The following is a 15078-nucleotide window of genomic DNA, read 5'->3' on the forward strand; positions in this document are numbered from 1 at the left end:
CTTGCACTGTGCATCCTGAGCTGAGCCAAGCCATGCCATGTGTCCTCAACTGCGTGCCCCAAGCCAAGCCACACCACGCACCCTGAGCTGAGATGCACCATGTGCCCTGAGCTGAGGTGCATCGCACAGCTTGGCTCAGCTTGGGGTGTGCAGTGAAGCTCGGCTTGGCTTGGGAACATGGCTCGGGGGAGGCAAGTAAGTGGGTGTGGGGGGTGGAAGGGTGGGAACAGGGGATTCCCTGCCCCCAGTGGGGGAATGGTAACCCTAGCTCCACCTCTGGTGCCACCAGCTATTAAGAATCCAGCCTGCTCCTATAGTTTTCTTTATTTGAAATGAAGTGTATCCTGCATTTCTTCCCCAAAAGGAAACTCAAGGTAGCTCACAAAAATTCAGTAAGAATGACTTGATATATAATCGAGAAAACTCCAGCAAATAAATTACTAAAAAGTGACATTTTAAAGAGAAGTTTGCGCGGAAAAACAATTATTGTTTACATACCTGCGGCTAGGAAGAGATAGCGGACTGTGAGAAAGTTTTAACATCGTGAGAACTGCTGTGAAACAGAGAGGAACAGGAAGTGTGACAGAACCATAAAGAGACTGGCGAGAAGCGGCTTGAAAATAACGGAAGTGGAATATCGCCATTTTGAAGAAGGGCAAAGCTGCGAATTCAAGGAAAATGGAAGTAGGCCATCTTTGACAAGGGTAAGGGTGCTTGCCTCAAAATAAAACCATAGAGAAAAGACACCCGACATTTTGGACTGCGTAAATACTAGCTTTTAGAAAAACAACCTAAATTTGGACTTTTAAAAATAAAAGAAAATAATAAAGTAGCGCCACGGAGTTAAGGAAAAGAGCAGACTCGTGGGAGCGAAGTAAAGCTAGCCCCACAATGTCGAAAAAGGAATGGCAAGCGGCACTGGAAAATTTAGATTAAAAAGTTTCAGAAGGAAATAAAGAGCTTAAAGATACGATGCAAGAGATGGTGAAAAATTTGAAAGATTTTAAAGAGGCACTTAAATCGGAGATGGCAGAACTAGCTAAGAACATGAATCAAGTTCAAAAAGACTTGCAAGTCACGCAGCAGAGAGTTAACGCAGTAGAAAATGCGGCTGACACCTTGGCAGATGTGCAGAGAATGGAGTTGAGAGGAGTGAAGGGAAGAATGGCCGTAGCTGAATGTATACAAATGGAAAAACAACTTAGATTTCGTGGGATCCCGGAAGTTTTGGAAAAATCAGCCCAAGAGCAGATTACAGAAATTTTGGCGGGTAAAGAAGGTAAATTTTACCTGGGTAAAGAAGAAGGGGAAATAGCAGCGCTTCTGTACATGGCATACAGAATTAATTCAAAATTTGCAGCTCAAAAGAAGTTACCAAGAGATATGATTGTGCAATTTACAACTAGGAATACAAGAGAGTCAATCGTGAGTAAACAATTCCAGGATCCATTAGAAGTCGATGGGAAAGCGGTGAGAATCATGAAAGAACTGCCCAGATCGGTGTTGTGGGAGAGGCGAAAGTATAGAGAGTTGGTCCAGATGTTAAAAGATTTTAAAATCAGATACAGATGGGAAATACCTGAAGGACTGGCTTTCGAATTTGGTGGAGCTAGGAGGAACATCAGATCTGTTCAGGAGATGGAAACGTTTATCAAAGACAACGAAAAAGACTTACCAAAAAGAGCTAAAATTTGATCATGGAGTGTAAAATTATATCTTGGAATGTAAATGGACTAAATTCACCTTTTAAACGTAAGACTATTTTCCACTGGCTTTTAAAACAAAAATGTAATATAGTGTGTTTGCAAGAGACACATATCAAAAAGCAGGATGTAAACTTGGAAATGAATTTGCAGCAGCTTCCAAAAAGAAGAAGAGAGGAGTTGTATTGTATATTAAGGAAGAGCTGCAACCAAAATTAGTTTTAAGTGATATAGAAGCCATATATATTGCAGTGGAAATACTTTGGAATTCAAAGAAGACTTTGGTGATTGGAATTTACGTGCCTAACGGGGCAAAAGAAAATTTTTTCAAGGATTTACAGAAACAGCTAGATGAACTGACCTATGATCAAATAATTCTGGCAGGTGACTTCAATGGAGTTACAAACTTGGAAGAAGACAAGAAACCTAAAAGTGCACGGAAAAAAAGAGGACTCTTGCCAAAATCGTTTTTTGCGATCAAGGAACAAGAAAGTCTGGAAGATGTATGGAGGAGACAAAATCCTAAAAATAGACAATATACATTTTACTCTGCAAGACATTTCACACTATCAAGAATTGACATGATCTGGGCCTCCAAAGAACTGGTGGTATGGACTAGAGATGTGGAGATAATGCCCTAGGTAGGCTCAGATCATAATCCAATTATGTGGAGATTCGGGAAAAACATTAAAAGAAGAAGATTGTTACCAGAAGGGAAATTAGGGGGAAATTGTTACCAGAAGGGAAATAAGGGGGAAATTAGCTTTAGCAGTCTGTAACAAAAATTAGCGTGGATCTAACCTGTGTTTACGGAGGTCCCGATTCCAGACACTCTAGTGACAAAGAGGCAGACTACAAATAGGTTCAATCACATGTATTTACTAATAGTGTGGCGTAAGCCTGAACTTGCACATACACACAAGAAAGCATACAAGGACTAGGAAATACAGAGTAAGAAATATAGAGACTGTCGCATTAGCAGGTTCCCAACGATGGTAAGGGAAATACTCACTTATCCTGAAGCGGGGCAGAGACACAACAGCGAGGTGGTCCAATGCCAGCAATGGATCCACGGACAGACAGCAAGGGGTTCTGGATAGGAATGGCCTGGGCCACAGACAGCAAGGGGTTCTGGATAGGAATGGCCTGAGCACCATGCGGTCTGAGAGACCAGCTTAAATACCCCAAAACGTACTCTGGGGCTGGTGCTGTACTTGGTGGTTCTCACAGATTAAAACAAAGGTTCTAATGGGTTACTGAATGGCTTGGATGGGCCACTTTGGTAATCTGATTGTGATAAGTGACACCTCAGGAAGAGGGGACAAAAGAGGGAGGGGGAAATCCGAGTGGGCTGAATGGATGTTCCAGTGGACAGGGCTTGCCCTGATGTCATCAGCTCTGGAATGCGGAGGTTTCTTTGAGATGCATTCTCTAAGTGCGTGGGATGGTCGGTACTTAGTTCCTTCTCCGGGGTGGCTCCTAAGATATGCAGAGCGGGGCGAGGTACTCTCGCTGCAGACGTGGTGTGCCCGCTTCTCCGAAATGGCTTCTCAAAGCAGTCTTTTCCTCTCGGTCTTCTGGCTGCCTAAGAACATGGATGCCGGCTGGGCATAGCTGGGGCTGGATAGCAGGCTGCCCGGTAGCGAGGACAAGCTCGGCGACCGGCCCGCGGGAGGCTCCAGGCGGGAACTGACCAGGGAGCGCCTAGCCAGGCTTGCTGGAGGTTTCCCCGGCAGGTGCCCGGCTGCTAGCAGCGGCTTGGGCCCATATGAGGCAGGCTTCCATGGAGGCAGGGGGAACAGCACGTAAAACACAGTCCAAAGCAGGAAACAGGCATGGTCCGTGGCAGATGGCAATGCAGGCACGGGGCACACTTGTAATAAAGTCCAAACACACGCTGGGAAATCCAGATACAGGTCTGGGCAGGGCTGCCCAGGAAGAGAGTCCTTTGTGCAGTTAACCAAACATGGAGCTAGGGAACTACACAGTCTATTGTAGCAGCAATGTAATTAACAAGCAGACAGGAAACTGACACGTGTACCAGAACACACACGTGCAGGGCAATCTTTGTGTAGCAGTAAAACAGCAACGCAGGAAACTTTAACACAGTCCATGGCAGGCCTTAAAGCAGGAGAGGGGGCCTACTTGGCAACAAGATGGAGGATAAATGAAGACTTGCTGCAGATGGAAGAAAACATTGCGTTGTTACGAAGAGAAACCAAATTCTTTATACAGTACAATTTGAATAAGGATGTATCAACTTATAAGGTATGGGACACATATAAAGCTGTGATTAGAGGAATACTAATGGATTTGAATGCAAGAGATAGCAAGAGAAAGGATGAAAAGAGACTTGAAATTATGGAAAAAATTAAAGCCAAAGAGATACAACTTAAGAAAAGACCAGGGAAAAAGAAAATATATCAGGATATGAAGATCCTGCAGGAACAATTGACGGCAATGAATAACAAAGAATTGGAGTGGAATTTTAAAAAAATGAAGCAGAAGTCATTTGAGGGTGCAAATAAACCTGGGAAATACTTAGCGGGGCAGCTAAAGAAAAAAAAGGAAAAGAAAAGTATAACTAAGATTAGAGAAGAGGATAATATATTGATGGATCAATCTGCCATTAGTAGAGCCTTTTTCAAATTTTATGCAAAACTGTACCAAAAAAAAGGAGGTGAATAGAGATTCAATAGCAGAATATTTGGAGAAAATGAAGCTTCCAATAATTTCAGAGAAATGGAAAGAGAAATTAAATAGGGAAGTGACAGAGGAAGAAATAAAAGAAGCCATACAATCAACAAAATTAGGGAAAGCGCCTGGACCGGATGGAATAACAGCAAAGTTTTATAGAATGATGGCCAATGATCTGACACCGTTTCTAAGAGAGGTAATGAATGGAATTTTGCAAGGCCAAAAGATTCCTGACTCATGGAATGAAGCTAATATATCACTGATTCCGAAAGATGGACAAGATTTGACTAATGTTAAGAATTATCAGCCAATTTCGCTGCTGAATAATGATTATAAAATATTTGTGAAAATTATGGTGGAAAGGTTAAAGGGATGGATGTCGGAATTTATTGCAGAAGAACAGGCTGGATTCCTACCTAATAGACAAATTTAAGGATAATTTAAGGACAGTAATAAACGCTATTGAATACTACGACAAACACTGTGATAGGGAAGTTGGTTTCTTTTTTGTGGACGTGGAAAAAGCATTTGACAATTTGAACTGGGACTTTGTGTTTGCCACTATGGAAAAGCTGCAAATGGGAGAAAAGTTCATACAAGCAGTTAAAGGAATTTATAAAGACCAGTGTGCAGCGATTGTAGTTAATGATGATTTGACTAAAAAATTGAAAATAAGCAAAGGTACAAGACAAGGTTGCCCATTGTCTCCATTGTTGTTTATTTTGATTTTGGAAATTTTTGTTGACTCAAATACGAGAGGATGACACAATTCATGGCATAAAAATAAAGGAATCTTCCTATAAAGTCAGAGCATTTGCGGATGATGTAATGTTGATAGTGGAAGATCCAATATATAACATGTCAAAAATAATAGATAAAATAAAGGAATTTGGAGACTTGGCTGGATTTTATGTGAACAAAAAGAAGTTGAAGATATTGTGTAAGAATATGACGAAGCAAAAACAGCAAGAATTAATGGAGATAGACTGCGAGGTAACTAACAAAGTGAAAAAATAATTATGAGAAACTGTGGCAACAAATAGAGATTTGATAAAATGGAATAAATTAAATTTGTCATGGTTGGGAAGAATAGCAGCAGTGAAGATGAATGTGTTACCACGTGTGATGTTTTTGCTGCAAACTATTCCAATTATCCGAGACTTCAAACTATTTGACAAATGACAAATGGCAAAGAAAAATTTCAGATTTTGTGTGGGCAGGCAGGAAACCCCGGGTGAAAATGAAAGTATTACAAGATTCGAAAGAAAGAGGTGGACTGCAACTGCCAAACATAAGATTATATTATGAAGCAATTTGTCTGGCTTGGTTAAAAGACTGGATAATGCTAAAAGACCGTAAACTGTTGGCCTTGGAAGGATACAAAAAATTGTTTGGATGGCATGCCTACTTGTGGTACGATAAAGTTAAAGCGGACTCTATGTTTTTGCATCACTGTATTAGAAGAAGCCTTTTCATAATCTGGAAGAAATATAAGAACTACATACTTGCCCTATAAGAACTACATGGAAAGTGGCATCCCCTCATGGGTGGTACCATACGAAGTAATAGATCCAAGAGCTGTCTAGAATGAACAACAATGTTTAACTTATAAAGAGATAATGTCGATGGAACATAGGATACCAAAAATAAAGACACTAGAAGAGTTATCTCCTCGCTATGGATGGTTTCAATACAGGCAAATCAGGGATCTTTACAACTCGGACTGTTTAAAGGGAGGAATAAGACTGAAAAACTTGGAGTTAGAAGAAGTGATTTTACAAGAAGGTAAAAAAGACATTTCGAAAATATACAAAATACTTTTAAAATGGTATACGGAAGACGAGACAGTCAAAGTCCAGATGGTGAAATGGGCAATAAACTTTCATAAAGAAATAACAATGGAATCATGGGAACACTTGTGGAAAAACACTTTGAAGATTTCAACTTGTACCAATATTAAAGCGAATGTGTATAAAATGATGTATAGGTGGTATTTAACACCTAAGAAGATTGCGCTTGGAAATGCAAATATGTCAGATAAATGCTGGAAATGTAAAAAGCACGAAGGTTCATTGTATCATATGTGGTGGACTTGTGAGGTAGCTAAGCAATACTGGGGAGATACAATAGAAATAATTAATGAGGTTTTGCAAACCCAAATAAATAAGAACCCAGAATTGCTGCTACTGAACTTGGGAATGGAAGATGTTCCAATGCAGTATAGAACATTGCTATTTTACATGACTGCAGCAGCAAGACTTTTGTATGCACAGAAATGGAAAGTGCAAGAAATACCAGCTATAGAAGATTGGATTTACAAATTGCTGTACATGGCAGAAATGGACAAAATGACAAGAAAACTGAAAGATCTGGACCCAGGAGAATATTTTGCAGACTGGGGGAAACTGAAACAATATTTAGAAAAAAAAATGGGATGTAAAAGGAAGACTGTGGCAGTTTGAGAATTATTAATTTGTGATTTTATAAAGGGGAGAGAGAAGTAACTTTACCATTAATGGGGAAATTTAGTTATTAATTAATCTAAGCTAATACTATTATTAAGAAGATTGTATTAAAAATAGATAGGTTAAACAGCTGGGAATAGAATGGACTTATTAGAGAATCTGAGATATAGAACAATTTGAATATGCTTAGAATAAGGGATACAATATATATAAGATTTAGAAGAATATAGTTAAAAATAATTTAAACGATAAAATGGGTTAAGGGTTGGAAAGCTGTTGGAAGTCAATAAGGAGTGGGGGAAGGGGGGTTGTTATAATTTAGGTAATATGAGGAATTTATGTAAAATTTATGTACTCACCAATAAATTTTTTTTTAAAAGTCAGTAAGAATAAACACAATAAAAAGCAAACATTTGCATATAATCAAGCACAATCCAGAACATCATAGTCCTAAACAAATTTACTACTACTCACGTAAAAGAAGTCTTTTAAGAAGCTCTGTTTTTCATAGCCTCCTAAAATTTACAATGACTGTAAATTTGGAGGCTGCTCCAAAAATTGAGAAGCCTACTTCAGGAGTTTGTAAAACCAACCCCCATTGCTCGATCTGCTTGAAATTTATGCGGTCTTTGATTAGAGGGAGGATTGTGTTCTGTGCAAATCCAGTGCCATTTTCTTTATAAACAGCTACCTCAGACCCTTGAATAGATTTACCATAGAGAATAGTGGTCTTGAAGGAAAAAAACACACAAATTTGACTCCCAAACTATTAGTATACTACTCAGAAATAAGCAATAATGGTAAAAATTTCTCCTTGAAATCCAGATCTGAAATTATAAAGAAATTTTTCTAGGTCCACACCCCTAGTTGTAAGTATGATCCTACTCTGTAATTTCTGCATCATTTAACATTTCATGGCTTATGCATTGTTTCAGCTCTGTTTCCAGACTTCCATTTTTTTCTGATGTCTGTAGTCTAAACCGTATTACTTTGCTTATTGGATGTCCCATTTTATTGATTGTATTTGACTTACACTGTGTAATTCACCTTGAGTCTCAGTGAGAAAGACAGATTATAAATAATGTACCTAAATACATGAATAAATATTAAGGAAATAAATGCGATAACACATACTGCATTTCCATTACTGCTTCTTACAAAGAGAGGAGGGGAAATTTGAAATGGGATCGTCATTTTCAGCAGCCATCCTATGTTTGCTTTCATGTCTCATTCCAGCTGAGATTCCTATGATCATCCCAAGGGTTCTACTGAGGTAAAATAATTTTTTAAAAACCCAATAAAATACAGCCTTGCAACAGAAGCTTTATATTTTTCTGCCTTTGGAAAAAAAACCCCACAACTCATATATATTTGAAGGCTGCCCAAGGACATCTTTCATTTTGTTTTGACCTACTTACATAAAATGCACCAGCAAGAATTATTCTGGAAAGAAACTTACTGAGCATTGCTCAGCAGACAGAACTAGTCCCATGACTATTGATGCACAACTTACATTCTCAGTAATTCCATACAGAAAATTAAGCAACAAACAAAAAGAGGATAAATGAACTAGACTGGAACTTGAAATGAGAAACAGATTAAATTTTACAGACCATACCCATACTTTGAAATGCAATTCTATTTTGTATCAGTGGAAAATTTCTGGGCTTAATGATCTGAGGGGTACCTTATTGTCTTTAATGTTGCCAACTCTTTGTTGGGAACTTCCGGGAGATTTGGTGGTGGAGCCTGGGGAGGGAGGGGTTTGTTGAGGGGAGAATCTTCAGTGTGGTGTAATACCATAGAGTCCACTCTCCAAAGCAGCCATTTTCTCCAAGGAAAACCGATCTATGCAGTCGGGAGATCAGCTGTAATTCCTCGAGATCTCCAGACCCCAGTTGGAGGTTGGCAAAACTGTTATGTATTGCTTGAGTAGGAATGAAGGCTCCTGAGGCCTACAAGACTATTGGTCTTTTGCGGCCACAGTCGGAAGAAAGAGACAGACACAGGCTTGGAATAAAGGGCCTTTTATTAAATGACCATAAGCATAATGCATGGCAAGAGCTAACTAAGCGGTACAGGTCAAGCCCTGGGGTCAGCACATGACCACTGCCTTGCCTGTCTGGGCGAGCCCCCAATGCCCCGGGTGTAGGCCATCTCGGGAATGGCTGCAACCCGGCCAGCTAGGCCCTCGGATCCCCACTCAAGCACCTGTTGCGCCCCAGCCGCCCAAGCATGAGGTTAGGCCTTGTTCCCAGGGATCCACTCAGGCATCTGCCCTTCCTGACGGTAGCCGCCCAGGCATACCGCCCTAACAGCAGACCCTGTTCCACAACCATGGGGAATGCCACAGGGGCTCACCAACCCGCACCCTATTCCCAAAAACTCCTGCCACTACCAACTAAGTGGCTGAACCCAACAATAACTCATAACAATGCCCTTAGTGCAAGGTAGGCGAAAAAACCCCACTTCCCAACAGCCAATCAGGGAAGAAAGGGAAAAAATTCTTACCTGGCTCTGGAACCAGCAGCCGGCTATTCCTGCACTAAAAACAGGGTGAGGTGGGTGGGCCGAGTGCTTCAACCGACTGCCCTGGGAAGGGGGCAGAGCACACGCAAATCAGCGCCAAGCTCCGCCCCCTCCAAGTACCCGGATGGGAAGGGAGGGAGTCTGTCTCCCTCTCCTTCCGTGGCCGCAAAAACCGGCTCCCAGCCAACGCGGCTGACGCCGCAGCTGGGAGAACCGCCTTGTGCTGATAACAGCCAATCATAACTGTTACCTTATAGTCCAATCACTGTGCTGCAAGTAGTTACTTTGTATATAGTTCATGTGAATGAAGGATTCTAGCTGCTTACCTTGTATTGGTTGTTATTAAAAGTGGGTATGGTTTCTGCAAGTATAAATTAGTTACTGTTGAGCCTGAGTGTTATCTGTCTGCTTCCAGCTTCCAATAAAGATGTTTACTATAACAAAGAGCCATTAATCCCAATATATAATAAAACTATGCTCTGGGAATTACAATAACTGATATTCTAGGAAGTAGAGGAATAAAGATAACAATGAACTGCGGGCGGGGGGGGGGGCAGAATCTCAGTGAGGTCCAGTTGTGGCCTGCATTTGAGAGCCTCCCTGCTGAGCCAAGGAGACTTGAGCCTTAAACTTTCACCACAAACCCCAACTCTGACATTACCACTGGCCCCAACAGTTGTTTAGCTTTGACAAATTTAATTCCAGACTTGTCTTCTACAGAGAAGACATCTGCACAAAGTTCCCCTGTTCAAATCCGTGAGCAAGCCTGGATTTTTTACAGGAGTCAATGGAAAACTTACTCTGCTCTATAAAATCTTTGTTTCAATGAATAAATAAGGTCTGTTACTTAATGGTTTTAAAACAAAACAGAAAACTGAATATAACTGTGTAACTGTGCTTAAAAAATTAGCCTGCTTTTATGAACTGATTATTTCTTTATTTTACAACTGTGCATTTCCTATAGCCCAGAGATAAAGTATCCTTAAGGATTTACATGTACACAGCCATGCAAAGGAGTGGATCTACTCGAATGAACAAACAATCTCTGGGTGTGTTAGTTAAGTGCAAGAGGAAAAGCCTGAAGACCTGGCTACCTTGCTACCTACTTCCTCTCTCAAACGTTGATGGAGTACAGATTTTTCAAGCAGCTGACATAAGAAATGAACACATGATTTGTGTGAACATCCTGAAGGCAGGTCCTAAAGACATCTTGAAGGTTCACCTGGGGTAGAAAATACAGCTAATTGCCTTGACTCTTGGTTTCAAGCAAAATTATGGAAAAGGGTGATCCATCATGAAGTAGAATTGCCAAAAGGCCCTCACCAGAGGTGCAACAGACGGTACTGAACCAGTCCCAGTATGATTGCAATTTCTGTGGCAAAAAACCTGTTTCCGTTCCAAAGAAGAAAAAAAATGGATTTCCTTTTCAAGGGGTTAAAAAAAAAAGCTCCATAAATTAAGATGGCAAAATATGCCGGTAAGCTGATAGTTTAAATTTCCATTTGATAGCTATACTTAACCTTTGTATGGTATGAGTTATGACAATGGCAAGTTGAATCTCGATGTTGAGAGCTTCTTTTCCATGAAATATCCCTCCTGTGCATATTGCAAGCAGAAATAACTCAGCGTGAAGACATCCATTGTGAAGTCAGCTTATTTTCCTGTGTAAAAAGTTGGCACCTTGATTCTTAAACCATAATGACGAAAATCTACAGAAATCACTGAAATATATCCAAGGAACACTTTTAGGTTTGAGAATGCAAGTCTGAATCACATTGTTGTGTACATGATGCAGTTTTATAACTGTGCACACAACTTAATTGAATGTAATTTTGAAATATTCTTTCTTTGTTAGGCCTGTCTTAATAGTATTATTAGAACTTAAGGAAATTCTGAAAGGAACACAGTGGCAGAGGTTAAAGTGCCCCAAACCAGATTTTCCAGCCTTAATTGGATGCTTGCATCTCAGCCATTTATAAGAAGGGTGTGGTGTTCTCTGTAGGCTTCAAACAATAGAGATGTGTGGGTTGATGCCATCTGCAGCCTAGGGTTTGTGGAACAAAAAGATGTTTGAGGAAGGCAGAATTTCTCAGAGATATCATAGAATGGGAAAGATTGGAAAGTCATCCATCAAACCGCTGACATAAATCACAATTCACGACAGCCCACGGCCTTGGTGTCAGACACCGCCCGCGGCGTGTCAGTCTCACTGGCATCAGCACTTTTGTGCCTTCTGCCACCGTTTTTTTGTGGGCCATTAATTTCATTGGATGATGCTACCCAGGAATGCCGCTGTTATCGCCACTCGCTAATGCGAGCTTTATGATTGCGCACCCTAACGTACACTCATGGCGCATTCATCCTTTGACATGGTCAGACAATGGATTTTGAGCAGGTTGCTGAATTTGCCAGATGTTACTCATTCTTATAATTAGGTTAGTACTATTCCTCCAGCCTAATGGATGTGGGGCAAGAACAGCTGGTCAGGGGTACAAAAAGACTCAGAGCCCCTTAGATAATCCCCTGGTGTACAGATGACTATTTTGGTCTAGGGCATTTAGTTTTCAAATGTATTCTGCTTCTTGATTCCAAGCCAGATCTTCTGGACATAAATTAAATGACAAATAATCTGCTGTAAAACATTAAAAGCAAGAAGTCCAAACTCAGACAAATTATTAAGAACGGGGACAGAGTCAAAACACACGCACATACTGTATTCTATTTATAGAAAGAAATATAATATATCCATGTTAGCCATAAAACTTTCTGTACTAAAGGGGGTGGGAGGGAATTTATTAGCAAGTTCAAGTTGAAATGGAAGTGTACATTCAGCCTAGATGACCATAGGATGAAATATAGTATAACCTTAAATTTAAAATATAGGAATTAAAACTGGGTTAGAAGTTCCAATTTCCACTTAAGATACAGTCACAAAAGATTCTTTCAAATTATTGACTCTTTTAAGTAACTTGATTTTTTATATCAGTTTTAGATTTTTCTTACATAAAATTCCTTTTCCTATATGCTGGAATGAGAGAATCAGATTATCACAACCGATCCTACACCGAAACAACAGGACCAATCCAGACAAGGAGAGATTTGAAAGCCGCTGTGGCATTCATTTAATGAGAGCTTATTCTGAGTTGGAACGATGCTTCAATGTAACAGTTATCTATAGACAGTTTGAATGACAAGCCTTCCAATCTGAACAATAAAATAACTATATGTAAATTGCTGCTGCTACATTATTCTTTAGCTTGTCAAATTATCAAAAACTGAGTAGGCAAGAGCGGTTGCTGGAGTACAGAGAAGGTTTTAAAGTCCTATCAATCCAAACCTTAGGATACCGGCATTGGTACTTTACAAAGAGCCACTGTTTGTAATTGAAACCATGTCTTTGCAAGTATTTCTGGTCCAGCAGTTCAGCCCAGCAATACTGTACATCTAAAGTGCAATCCTAAGTAGAGTAAATGGGCTTAGAAGGATGTAATTCTGTTTAGGATTGCACTGTTAGCATGTCATTTTCCTAAGTAGGTTCATTTTAGGTTTCAATGGATGGATCGAGAAGAGATTTGAGACAGAGAAGGGTGAGATTAACACCAAGCTTGCCAAGAACCACCATGGCCTTCAAGACAAAGATTTCATCTATGCTTCTCTCATACCACCCAGACGCAGCACTATTTACCAGGGACCTTCCCCTTCTACTTAACCAAGGTCTCAGAGCCTTAATGGGACATCATTCAATTTCCCCATGCTGGTGTAGTACAATCATGCATTCTTCTTATCAGTTTTGAATGTGTGTATCTCTATTAAAAGCTGTCCTCCCTTTAAACTGAATAGCCAACTCTTTAATTTGTTGACATATAAATAATGTTCAAAATACGTTCATTTAGAGAAAGTATAGTACACAGAAACGGAAAAAATAAAAAGGGCTTAATTTAGACAATGGAGAAGCAAAATCAAAACGGGGAGTTAAAGAGTGAAATAGTAGAAGGATTCAGAATATTTAAGACTGCTTCTATGAGATACAGTAGAGAGACTTCAAGAATACTCCAAAACCAATATCCATGTAATTAAGAGGAACCAAAATAGTGCAGCATGTTGTTTTTGCTCTGTCATAATAAAAGGTATTGCATGGATTTTGGTGCTGAGTTTTGCTATGAACTAACACATTTACAAACTTTTGTTGTTGTTGTTAATAATACCATTACTCCTTGATACTGCAGTCATTAAATTTTGCACATGGATGTATGAATCAGTTGTTAGTCAGCCTTGCTTGGTGGGCAGACATGATTTTGGAATTAATATTATTATTCTTCTCAACTAAGCCAAAGGCTTTTCTAATAGAAAGGCAATAGTTGATTAACCAATTAAAATGCATCCATCTGCCAGCTTGGTAGCGAACTTGTTATTCACAGCATACTGCTCTGAAAAAAGTTGTTTTATTTATGAAGATCTTCTGACACAGAAAGGAATGTATTCATAAACACGTACAAAATAAATGTGGATGAAGATGGAAATGAGCATGCAGATAACTGAGAAGAGTTTTTTTTTAAAAGCTTCAGACATGGAAACAAATTTTATCTTGATTTACTGACATTTAAAACAGCTTCTAAAAGGAACAGGTAGATATTTGATATGTTGCAAATAATACTATATTAAAAATTGATAATGTTTGTTATTTAAAAAGTGCAATTATTACTTTATGGGCATGTGAAAATGATGCTTAATGAAACTGAATATATAAACATTTCAAATGAGCTACAGAGGAAGCAATAAGGTTGCCAACTCCAGCTTGGAAAATTCTTGGAGATTTGAGGATAGTGCCTGTGGAAGGTGAAATTTAAGGAGGGAGCTCAGCAGGGATGTGATGCCATGCAATCCCTCCCTCTGAAGTCGCCATTTCCTCCAGAGGAACTGCTCATTGTAGCCTGGACATAGGGTTGCCAAGTCTGCACCTAAAAGCCTTGGGGAACAATAAATGGGAGGGGAACATGAGGGGTGCATTGATCTCACTTCAGCAAGAAGATCTGGCAATGACTTCAATGCATCAGCAACACTCTAGACATTCCTCAATCTCTATGGTAAAGACCATAAAGATTGGGGGTATTCCTAGAGAGTTGCTTAACATGGTGATGTCACTTATGGGAAATCATATAGAAGCTGTGAGATGGTGTCCCCCACCTTTTCTCCTGCTGCTTCATTGAGTGAACATGGGGGAATGAAGAAAGTAGGACTTTTTCTAACATGGTCAGGCAAACGGTGAGGCTACCTGGACATTAGCTGTAATTCTAGGAGAACGCCAAGCCTTACCTGGAGGTTGGCAACCATACATATGATACTCAAGGATCTGGAGCTTGACCTTATAATCTACTGCAATGGCAGCAAAAAGGGGAACAAATAATCTACTGCGCAAGACAGAAATAAACAGTCATTGGACTGGACAGTGTATTGTCAGAGGATGTTTGCATGTTTTTTCCTCTTCCTGCTAAGCCAGTCCAGAGGAGGAGCTGAGGAATCTGCTTATTCTGAGTGGCCAGCTTTCAGGATGTGGAAAATCAAATTCTGCTAGGGGGTGCTACTTGGTGGGTGGTCATCATGACCACAGTTCAAATAATTGGAACTGGTTTAAACTCATGCATAATTCTCTGTGAATTGGGCTCTCTCAGGTTTAGGATTCTCCT

Source organism: Eublepharis macularius, chromosome 6 (assembly GCF_028583425.1).
Source record: "Eublepharis macularius isolate TG4126 chromosome 6, MPM_Emac_v1.0, whole genome shotgun sequence".
In the NCBI taxonomy this organism is placed as follows: Eukaryota; Metazoa; Chordata; class Lepidosauria; order Squamata; family Eublepharidae; genus Eublepharis; species Eublepharis macularius.